The sequence below is a fragment of the Ursus maritimus genome, unplaced genomic scaffold (genome assembly GCF_017311325.1).
Source record: "Ursus maritimus isolate PB19 unplaced genomic scaffold, ASM1731132v1 scaffold_62, whole genome shotgun sequence".
NCBI lineage: Eukaryota > Metazoa > Chordata > Mammalia > Carnivora > Ursidae > Ursus > Ursus maritimus.
The window spans coordinates 107,496-119,974 of record NW_024426797.1 but is presented as its reverse complement, the minus strand read 5'-3'; positions in this window follow the sequence as shown (position 1 = coordinate 119,974).

Genomic DNA, 12,479 nt, shown 5'->3' with positions numbered 1-12,479 from the left:
GAAATACTAATCCTTAGAATATGCAGGGCCTTGAAATGTTTCAGTCCATCCTATTCTCTTCTATTCCATTATTTTAAAACAATACTGGCCTTTTTTTAAAAGATTGATTTATTCATTTGGGAGAGAGAGACAGAGCACAAGCAGGGGAGAGAGAGAGGGAGAAGGACTCTCGTGAGCTGGGAGCCCAGTGTGGGGCTTGATCCGGACCTGGAGATCATGACCTGAGCCGAAGGGGAGACCGCTTACCCATCTGAGCCACCTGCCGCCCAAAATACTGGCTTTTGATAAGTTGATTTCATGACCTACAAATGGTCACAACAGGTAAGAAAAACACTGGTAAGAAGACAAGTTTCCAGCGGAGTGACCCGAGACCAGAACTGCCCCACCTGAAGCTTACCACTCACTGAGTTAGCCTGCCTGCTGGGGGCAGCAGTAAACTGAGGCTGCCCTGAGCACCACTGAACCTCATCTCCCTCATTTACCATCTATTTCCACTGCCTGCAACCTACCGAACCATCCAGGCCAAGGAGACTGCACAGTTAGCCCTGCCACGAGCCTCTCTGCGCGTCCCTTTTGCCATTTATTTCGACACCACACCATGGAATCTGACTTCCTCCATCATGCACTGCTCTGGTGCATACACACACATTCTACCTCCTTCACTGAGAACACGAGCTTCCTGAATGTACATTTAAACCCTTTAGGCCTTTTAGGCCTAAATATTAAATAGTCAATGAACACTTTAAAATTGAAAAGCGAAATCACTGGAGGAACAAGTCACATTTGCCATCCTGAAAAGAACAATACAGAGAAAGACAATTTCATATGGTTTCACTCATTTATGGAATATAAAGCAGGAAGATCCTGAGAGAAGAAAGGGAAGGTAAACAGAAGAAGGGAATGAAACATGAGAGACTATGGACTCTGGGAAACAAACTGAGGACTTCAAAGGGGAGGGGATGGGGAATGGGATAGGTTGGTAATGGGTATTAAGGAGGGCACGTATTGCATGGTGCACTGGGTGTTATACGAATGAATCAAAGTGGAACTTTACATCAAAAACTAGGGATGTATCGTGTGGTGACTAATACAATAGAATAAAAAAATATTATTAATTAAAAAAAAAAAGAACAGACAAAAATCCCGCCCCCAAAAAGAATAATACACCTGACCTCAAGAGGGTCAGAATGCAATGTTAAAACCCACGCCCCTTCAAGAATCTCTACTTAGTATGCTTCACATATGCACAACCCTTACATTTTAAATTTCACATACATGCTTTCAAATTAGATTTGATGAAGAATAATGAGAAGGTGTAAATAAAATGTTTTGGCTTCACGGCACAAAGATGTCCTCAGAAGTTCGGTCTAATAGTCTGCAGTTACCTACTTGGCCCAAGCTACTTCTTAGAACTGAATTGTATGGGAGTGAGGACTAAATGAATGCAGAATTTAGAGCACCCTCTGCCAGCGGTGCAATGTCAATAATGGATGCAGACAAACTTTCCATATAGTAAATTAACAGTTTACCAATAAAGGTAAAACCACATCAGTTTAGCATTATCTGTGCAAAATTTACAAGCTTTGTCAATCATATCTAGTCTTACAGTAAGCACTGGCGTCCAAGAGCTTAAAACATTGCTACAGATCAGGGCCTGGAAAGTATGGCCTGTCATCCAAATCCAGCCTGGCGTAAGACTTTCCTAAACAAAAGTTCCCTCGGGAACGCAGCCACGCTTCTTCGGTGCGTCTGTCCTTCTCACTACAAAGACAGAGCTAAATAGCTGTAACAGAGTCGTGTGATCAACAAAGCCTGAAATACTATGATCTAGTCCTTTACTCTATAAAGAATATGACCCTATCCTAAATTAATGACCTTGCTGACTTCAACTCAAATTAAATGGTTACCAAGTACCTCCGTGACAACAGGAACGCAACAGGGCAAATTAATGGACAGACTCGGTAGATTTTTAAGTCCTGGACTATTATGATAAAACAATGTTTTGGCAGCATGAATATACAGATAGTAGAAAGGGATGACACAGCAGGTGCGGGCTCCAGGAGCATGCTGCTAACCACGGTCAAAGGAGGAGGGAGCAGGAGTGCGAAAGCCCCCTGCATGGCTTGTCCAGGATGGCTCACTGGAGGAGCTGGAGACGAGAGCACGGGAGGGCTGAAATTACGCACACAGACACACGAGCCTCCGTTAAAGAAGTGGCCAAGTCATGAGAGGAGAAGCTGATGTTAGGGAAGAAAATAAGCTCAGCTCTGGCCTGCTCATCATTAAGACACCACTAGAATGTCGTGTACAAGGTCACCAGGGGATTTTAAAAGGCAAGTGTGCAAACAAGAAGCAAGGTCCAGACAAAAGCTTGAGGTGAGAGTCTCCGACATTGGGGGCCAAGGGGCTCTAGCGTAAGGAGTGCAGCATGGAGTTACAGCAGAGCTCAGCCCAGAACTTCAATTCTTGAATCTGGGGTCAAAGAAAACAGGGGCAAAGAAATGAGACAGAGAAGACACAGTGGAGGAGAATATTACAATAATATTTTCTTAAGTCCAACCTTTTATTCACTAAATACAAAATACGTGAAAACCTCCAGATTGCTGGGATTACACTGGGACTTTCATTTTGGTTGATTTTTCCTTAATGACAGCTCCTAGAAGTGAAAGGGTTCATCGCATCTCAGAAGTCTCGCCTCCTCGGGAAGCTCTTCATACTGCGCATGCACCGTCAGTGTGTGCACAGGGCTCCTCCTTCTCCCCACGCGGATCACAGGTCTGCCATTCAGGGGCCTTCACCAGCGGTGCCCAGACTCCAGCTGTCCCCATCATGCATGACACCCCAAAAGAGCCAGGCTCGTTCTCAGGGCACTGGTACTAAAGATGGTGTGCCAGTGGCTCCAGCCACAAACAGGTCTGGTTGTTTCTCCCTGCACCACGGGTTCTGTTTCCTCTGTCAGAGTTTCTCCACAGCAGCACGAATAACATTGAGGCCTGATTTCTGCCTGTCGTGGGCTAGTGCAGGCCCTGTCCTATGCCTGTAGGATAATCATCTTACTACCCACTAGAGATGCCAACACATTGTCTCTCCAGGTATATTCAAAATGTCTCTGGACAATGCCCCTGGGGCAGAGCCAGCCCGCGGTGTGCTCAGGGCTGCTAATCGTTGCCTGGCCTCCGCTCTCTTTCTGTCTTTCACTTGCACCTGCTCTTTGTTTGTACTTCCCCTCTCACTCACAAACACATCACCATCAGGGTGCTGTACCAGCTCATCCCTTGCTTTCCCCTTATTCCCCTCCCCACCCAACTTTTTTCCTTACGTCATAAATACTTCACATCACGTTCATGCCCGTTTGCAGGGAGTACAACCATCTGCAGAGCTCCAATCTCCTCTGGCTTGGGACAACACCAGTATCTCTTTGCCATGTTCATTGGTTGATGAAATGAAGCAAGAGCTTTCTTCCCACCTACCTGGGTTTCAAGTTTACCGACACGTGAGGGGTATTTTTAAGATTTGCTCAGATAGAGAATTTCCTCCATTGTGTAGATTTACAAAAACCAAATTCTAAAGAATTATACACAAAATCACAACACTCCACATGACAAATTAAAAGCAGGATTAGAGGGATCATATTCAGTCCAGTAATAGCCCCAAATCTATCAGTGTAGTATTCTTTGCATGACTATGAGCAAAAGACCAAGAACAAGTCTCTTCATCTATTGAACTTCACACACACAACACACACACACACACACACACACACACACACACTAACCTGATGAAAGCATTCTGTCACAAAGGTGAATAAATCGTGCTGAGAGAATCCCTGCAACATTTCATCGCACGCGGGCGGTGCTCTTCTTCGCATACAATGGCTGGAGTTTGAGTCTCTGTTAAAGGTTGCTTGTTGGAATTGTTTTCCGTCTCCGTGGTGCCGCCGCCATCCAGCTCACCAATCTCTTGCCCCACACCACCAACAACTTGTCAAGAAAGCCATTTCACTTCTTTGTCTTTTTAATAATAATATTTTTATTATATTATGTTAGTCACCATACAGTACATCCCTACTTGATGCAAGTTCCATACACATTACTGTAAAACACCCAGCTGTACCATGCAATACGTGCCTCCTAATACCATACATCACCGATCCCATCCCCTCCCAAGCCCTGGTTTGTTTCCAGAGTCCATAGTTCTCTCATGATCCATCTTGTTGATCCCCTTCTTTTCCTTCTCTACCAACTACCTTCCCCTTTCTTATGTTCCACAAATGAGGTAACCAAAATGACAATTATCTCTCTCTGCTTGACTTATTTCACTTAGCATTATCTCTTTCAGTCCTTGTCCTGCTTGCAAATTTTGTAATCATTCTTTTGATGGCTGAGTAATATTCCATTGCATATATGGACCACATCTTCTAATCTGTTGAGGCATTGGCTCTTCATGATTTAGCTATTGTGGACAATGCTGCTTGAAATTGGGGTGCATATGGCCCTCTTCACACATGTCTGTATCTTTGGGGTAAATACCCAGTAGTGAAATGGTGATCGATAGGCTCAGCCTTAAATCTTTGAGACCTCCACACTGTTTCAGTGCCTGTACAACTTGCATTTATAACTTCAAAAATGTGGAGGATCCTTTTTTCAAATCTCTCCAACATTTGTGGTTTCCTCCCTTGTCAATTTTTGCCATTCTAACTGGTATAGGTGTTATCCCAGTGTGGTTTTGATTTAAATTTCCCTGATGGCTACAAGATGTTGAACCTTTTTCATGTGTCCTGTTAGCCATTTGTAGTCCTCATTGGAAAAGTGTCTCTTCATATTCTCTGCCCATTTTTTGATTTTTGTTTTGTTTTCTAGAGTTGAGTTTGAGAAGTTCTTTGTAGATCTTGGATACCAGTCTTTGATCTGTAGTGCTATTTGAAATATCTTCTCCCATCTGGTGCTGCTCTCTAGTTTTTTTTTTTTTTTTTAAAGATTTATTTTATTTATTCACAGAGATAGAGAAGCCAGCGAGAGAGGTAATACAAGCAGGGAGTGGAGAGGGAAGAAGCAGGCTCAAGCAGAAGAGCCTGATGTGGGGCTCGATCTCCATAACGCCGGGATCATGAGCGGGCGGGCAGCGCTAACCGCGCCAGCCCAGGCGCCCTGCCTCTTCTTTTTTGACTGGTTTCTTTCTTGGTTGACAGTGATTCACTTTTTTCAATCCTTCATTAGAAATACAATTTTCAGGAAACCACAGCCCATAAATCATTATTGAATGTGCACTGAGACTTAATAAAAGTATAACTAAGTGTTATCATAAAATAAATACAAAATATCATACACAAAACTGAAACATTCCCAACTTTTTCATTCCCAAATGGGCTTTGGATGGTTTTAACGCAATTAATATGTGATAGAACTGTAAAAATGGTCACTATAGGTTTTAAAATCACCACTTCGCTTTCTAATGTATGTTGAAGACTATTACATACAAAAAAATGAATTACTAAGGACTAAAGAATACTTTTAGAACAATTTTCAGCTGAAGGATACCAAGAACATAAAAATAGTTGTTCAGGTTGCGTTGTTTGTCAAAAGTATATGGGATGTAAGAGCCACTGTCCTTCCGCTCCCCATGAATATTTGTTATACGATTCCAAGTGCTAAGAAAATCTGTCTAGAAGATGACTAATTCATCTCCTCCCTGGTGAAAAATTAAAGCGTATTAGTAGATCCCGAAGCAAATTCACTTTGGGGAAAACACACACACACAAAAACACTACTCAAAACAGACCTTCAATACAATAATAAGGGCAAAAGTATAAACTCCATTTTAAACAAGACTTCAAATATTTTTAGGGCTTTTAAGAACAGATTTCTTTGAAAAGAGATTTTTGATCAACTGGTCAATAATATTCACTTTTCAAGATAGCAAAAATTATATTAAATTTCAAAATTCCAAAGAAAACTTTCAGGAGAGAAATGAAATTATATAGCTTTTATTCCTGCAACTCTGTCTCCAATAACTTATTCATTGAGTTTAATTAATGCTTTTTCTCATGTACAAAATGCGAATAGAAGAGAGAAACACAGGAGACACATGTGAGATGAGGGGGAAACAACAGCTGAGGCACAAACAGAGAGCAGGAGGAGCCATTTAGCTGAATAATGACCCCCCAAAGATGTCCATGCCCCAATCCCGAACCTTTGAGTATCTTACCTTACCCGGCAAATGGGATTTAGAAGGTGTGATTAAATTCAGGTGTGAGAGGGAGTCATTATCCTGGATCTCTGGGTGGCCCAATGTAATCGCGAAACTGGTTAAGGAGACAGGAGGATCCAGACACGAGCCATGGGAAGATGGAAACAAGAGGGAGAAAAGGTGATATGATGAAGGCCACAAGCCAGGGAATAGGAAGCCCCTTAGAAGCTGGACAGTGCAAGAAAATGGATTTTCCCTCGAGATCCGAGGCAGAGCCGACACCTGCCAACACCTTGATTTTACCACACCGAGACTGATTTGGAACTCTGAATTGATGCAAAGGTCATAAAATGCATTGTTTCGACCACTGAAAGTGTCATTTATTGAATGGACTAGAAGATCATATATCAACTCACTGTGAGGCCCATGTGAGAGTTCATACGATGATGGTGACCATTTCTAGGTATCGCCATCTGCGCGGTGGCAGTGCTGGGCTGGACAGTTGTCTGCCAGAATCCATCTCCTTAGCTGGAACCCCAGGGCTTCGGTGCTTCCTCCCTGCAGCCAGGTGACTCAAGGAAGCTGCCCATCCACAGGACCAGGGAACGGTTCTGTTTCGTGGCCATCATTCACATAGCCAGCTTCGAATCAGTCAGCGCCCTTGTTACTGTGCCAGGAGAGATAAGAAATCAGGTTGTCCTATGCACAAAAGGTAAGAGCGCTACAGATACTGGGTTGTCTCTGAACACGAACAAGGAAGGCAGTGCCCCTGATGCTGGCCGCCGTCTTACAATCAGCAGGGAGTGGAAGCCAACCCCTCCAGAGGGAAAGGGCAGAGTAGGGAAACTGTACAGAATCATGGAGAGAGGTGAATAAACCACATTCTCTGCCAGCCCTGCCTGAGCTGTTTCTATGGGAGAAAAATAAATTTTTACCTTTAAGACACTTTGAGTTATGGAGTCTTCTTCTGTTAGGATGATACAACCATCCAAACTCATTCGGGGGTCAGGACCGTTAGACACTAAGAAAGCCAGATAATAAAAGTAGATGACTCACAAGTGTGAATTACCAACGAAAGAAAAAAAACTGGAACCTTGAACTGTGGTTAATCTGTTATTCTTGCTACTCACATCCAAATGTATTCTTCAAGAACAGAAACTTATTTTCAGTGATGGTTTTCTGAAATTTTGAAACCAGGTAGGAAAAAGTCACAGCCTTTAAACAGACTACTTTGAATGACTTAACAATCACACAAGATAATGTAAAATTTATCAAAGAATGGGATCGTGTTTCTTATCTATGATTTCACACAATTTTTGCCTACCGATGGGTGAATAAAGGTCTCTCAGCATTCCAGAACCAATGGTGTTCTGGCTCAGTGAAATTCGAGGTCGTTTCTTATTTCTTCCGTGAACTTCTTTCATCTCCTTTTCTTTTTTCAATCGGTTGTTTGTTCTTCATCTGTTTAGGAGACTCTCTATATATCAGAGGCATGAACTCTTTAACAGCTCTGATGTTACAGATGTTTTCACCAGTCTGCTTGAACGAGTGTGGTTTTACTGTACCTTTTGACATGCAAACTTTTTCAAGTTTGTAAAGAAGGGGACCTCATTTTTTCTGTGGCTTGGGGTCTTATCTCTACCTAAGGTGGTCACTACCTTCCCAAATGTATATATTCTAGATTGTTCACTAAATTCTTTATTATATTTTTTAATACTTAGACCTTAAATCAATTTAGACTCAAATCAATCTCATCCTGTTATGTATGTGATATGAAGCAAGGTGTCTTTAAAGAAGAGAAAGAGAAGACTAGACACAGTTCTTTCAGCTCTGAGGGTTATAGATTAGATTCAAAACAATGCTACTCTGTCTCATTTTCTAGAAGGAACTTGTGGTTTCTGTCTGGAACTCTCTGATAATTTTTCTCTTAATTCCTTAAAGTCAAATAGTTTATGTTCGTTTAGGTTTGTGTCTGTTTAGCCAATTCTCCCTGGGATCGAAGGCCTTGTTAGCTTAGATGGACTGGCCAGCTCAAGTAAATTTTGATTAGTTCAATGATCACTTCTGATTTTTTTTCTCCTTTGTCCTCCTGATACTTGTAAGGTAGGTCTGACCTCTCCTGATTCTATTTATTCATTTCTGATTTCCATTTCTTTGAATTTTCCTCAGTGTTGCTGATATTCCTTTGGGAACTAATTTTGTTCTCAGCAGTGACGTTATTATGAAGTTTACTCATTTAAAATTTTAAACCAATGAATAAAGTTTTTAATTTTATTTAAAGATTTTATTGATTTGAGAGAGAGAGAGAGAGAAAGCACCAGCAGGGGAGAGAAGGGAGAACAGACTCCCGCTGAGCAGAGTGTCTCTAGTGCGGCTTGACTCGAACCGGATCCGACCTGAAGCGAAGCAGAGCGAACTTACGATTGAGCCACCCCGGCGCCAAATCTTTCTTCAAAATTCATTGTGCTCTTTTGTTGCTCTTACGTACTTATCCTCAGACTTCTTTGAAAGCAGTTTCTCCAGTCTTCAGTCGTTCTTACTTTCTGCAAGCTTCTTAAGATGTGTGAAGTGATGGCGGTGTCACTCTTCCTGGGCTCAGGCTCTAGTCACGCTCTGGGAACTCCAGGGCATCAGCAACTGCCTGGAAGTGGACACTTTGTGTAGATAAAGCTGCTCCTGCCATGTGAAGCAGGCTGCTCAAACTCTCTATGGTGTCTGCTCTACCAGAAAGCTAAAAGTCCCCAGCAATCTTAGCTCTGCTGGGAAAGCCCATTTGTTCTGTGACCGAGACCGCAAGAGAAAGATACACCACGGGCCCACACAGCAAAGAGGTCTTCACTGAAGGCTCTGGAGGGAGACAGTCTTTTCTTGCAGTGTGATTCCATCATGGCATCCCAGTCCTGAGATGCTCTTCCACTCCTTCCCTGAGATCCCAAGAGGCATTCTTGGAGTCTCAAGCTCCTTCCCATAGCCCACCTCCATGATTCCGAGGCCTTCCTGGTGCTGGGGATTGGTGAAAGGCAACCTGATCTTATGCTCTGAGGTCACCGGTACTTGATCAAAGGAGGGAAAATCAGGGGGGCCAGGAGGCTGCACACCACAGCCACTCTCCCTGCAACGTCTCCTTGGCCCCCAAGATCGCCTTGCTCGGCATGTCAACAGAGACTGTATGACACTCAGAGCTCCCTCTGACACCTCAGCAATACAGAGAGAGCCCACCAAATAAACCAATCCCTGACTAACCTCCATTCTTAAGAACCAAAAACCCTAATAATCAATTATTGGTACTGCAGCAGCTATTTTTACTACAAAAAGATAAGATGAATGGCATACCTCATTTTTGGGCAGTACATCAACTCCATTTTAGTTTTTGTGTTGTGTTAGATACTTTTTTGAAAAAGAAAGTTACAATCTATTTAATAAAAACAACGCCAGCTGTGTATGTATGGAATTTTTGGTACTGTAAATGCATCGTCTCAGCTAGAAAATGTGTACACTGGCTTTCTCCAAATGGGGGATGTCTGAAGAAAAAGAACACATGACTAGGTTCGTGAGTGTAACCCCACTGAATGGTTCGTTTTCACTGAGCACATATGTATTTGTTGTATGAATAGCACACAATTTGGCCAGAAAATTATAAAAGATGACATCTTTTGGTAGACTTGTTTCTGATTCTGCCTGCAACCTGACCAAGATGGGACGGTGGTCTATTGTTACTGTTTGTTGTTACAGAATGGCATAGAGCTATGGAAGTACCAAGCTAATAACTCTTTGTAAAAAATTTGACATGACATATTATAATAGTAAAAATATTTTCCATACCTTATAACTCTAATTTAATCTCATTTTTATGACTGAAATAAATCTAAAAGCAATAGACATTTTCATCATTTTAGTATTTTTTATTATTTTTTAAATCATTTTAGGTATTTTAACATCCAATATTACACTTAATCAAAATCCACGGGAATTTTAGTTTTATATCCTTTTTCCTTTTAGATGAATCCAAAGAATAGAATCAGTATAAACTACTTTATGTCTGAAAGAATTATTTGAGATATCGAACACACCCACTTCAAAGAATTAATAAGAAGTCCTCTATCATTCTTTCTATTTCATAATCCATCAAAAAATTACAGGTATTGGATTTGTCCAACTCTCTTACTAACTTTTATACAACTGAGGTACCTGCATGAGGAAGACAAGTTCTCAACAATCACTTTTATTCAGCATATTGTAGATGCTATATGTCTCACAGTGAATACAGACCATTTTATAAACCAGAAACAAGTTCTGAAAAAATACCCACATATAGACAGCTAATAAAACATATCTCAGTACCTGGAAGGTTAGTACTTCTACTGCTTCCAAAAATGCATCAAGCTTCTCTGCTGTTTCCCGATCCAATGCACATGTGTGTGTGTTGTATATAAAACACTCCACAGACAACTGAATTAGTAGTCCACATTCAGATGGATTAATGTCTTTTGTGACCTTCTCCTCCAACATTGTTCCTGTATTCATTTTAACTAATTTTTAGCTCTGCTTTAACTGGAGGAAAATTTGCCTCCCCACCCCGTGCATCAATCTAAGGGATACTTGTGTCCTGTGAGCCTTCATTTTCATAGAAGAAAACTTTAGCAGTGAATACAGAAATATTCCTTATGTTTCCTTCCTTTCCGGCTTACTTTCCGTACTGCTCCAGCGGTGCCCAAACATCGCCTCCGTAAGAAGCTGTAAGTAGCACCTGCTGGCTGAAAGATCCAAGATAAAAGAAAGGCCAACTATGGGAAGCGTGCTGCCCAGGCTGGCCTGCTCCGCCACTGAGCAAGGTCTGGGGTCACCATACTCCCACCACACCTGGAAGAGAAGACTTAAGGAAACTTATTTTAACATTCAAAGATTTGAAATAGTAATTACGCCAAAAAAATCATGACAATGTTGAACTCTTTTCTGAGTACAGAGCTCACAGTTCCCTTTACTACTATGAGCCTGGGCGCTACAAATAGGTAGTGACCAAACAGGTAAAAATCGTTTTATTAGAACCCTTAAACCTTATAATAAAGTGACCGTTAAATATAAGAATAAAATGACTATCTTACGCTAAAAAATAAACAAAAGGTCACTTTGTTTTGTCCCCTGTGGACATCCTTTCACACAGGGCTCAATCATACTTCCCAAGTACAGGTTTGTGGATGTTTGTTTAACTTAGTAAATGGATGGAAATAAATGAGGAAGATAATAATCTGAAACAATGTAAAAAAAGAAATTTAAAACCAGTATCTGATTCTCCTTATTCTTCCACCCAAGCTTGCAGCCTTTGGATAATATGTGGAAAAGAACATACCGCTATTTACATTTCAACTTAATGTCTACTAAACTGAAATGCTGTTATCTTATTAAAATTCTATCCTAAATAAAAAAAAACAAGCGTGACAAATTATGGTGACAAATAATTTGAACAATCATGTAATGAAATCATACTTCTTTTTAAAGCATTTTATTTATTTTTCGACAGAGATAGAGACAGCCAGCGAGAGACGCGGAACACAAGCAGGGGGAGGGGAGAGGAGCGTAACAGGTCATGAAGCGGAGGAGCTGTACTGGCCCGATCCCATAACGCCGGGATCACGCCCCTGAGCCGAAGGCAGACGCTTAACCGCTTGTGCCACCCAGGCGCCTTTTGAAATCACGATTTAAAACTCAAAATGATGACAAGAATGAATACCTTAAAACAAAGTAGTTAACTATGTTAAAGACATTTTTACTGAGAATTAAAAAAATCACCCAAAGATATCATGTTTTTAAACTTGCTCTACTCATCACGCCTGTATTTTTTCCACCTCTCATAATGATTTAACATTCTTTCTGCCCTTAAAATATTTTAGTCAGATGTAATCTCTATTTTTTTACTCAAAAAGGGCCATTTATAGTAAACAGGAATTAAGGAAATAATCCTCACAAGAATTTCACACAATGTTACATGGGTACATGAAAAATCATTATCATCAGGAAGGTAAAGCTATAGAAACTTGAAAAAGTGCATTGTCTTTATTAAAAAGGAATCCACAGGCTAAAATAAGCTTCAGGCCTGCCAGTCCAGCTACACCTGTCCTGCAGGTTCTTTTGTTTTTTTTTTTTTTTAGATTACTTACTTATTTATTTGACAGAGAGATGTAGGCAGAGAGAGGGAACACAAGCAGGGGAGGGGAGAGGAAGATGGCAGCTCCCAGTGGAGGAGGTTGATATGGGACTTGATCCCAGGACTCTGGGATCACGTCCTGAGCTGAAGG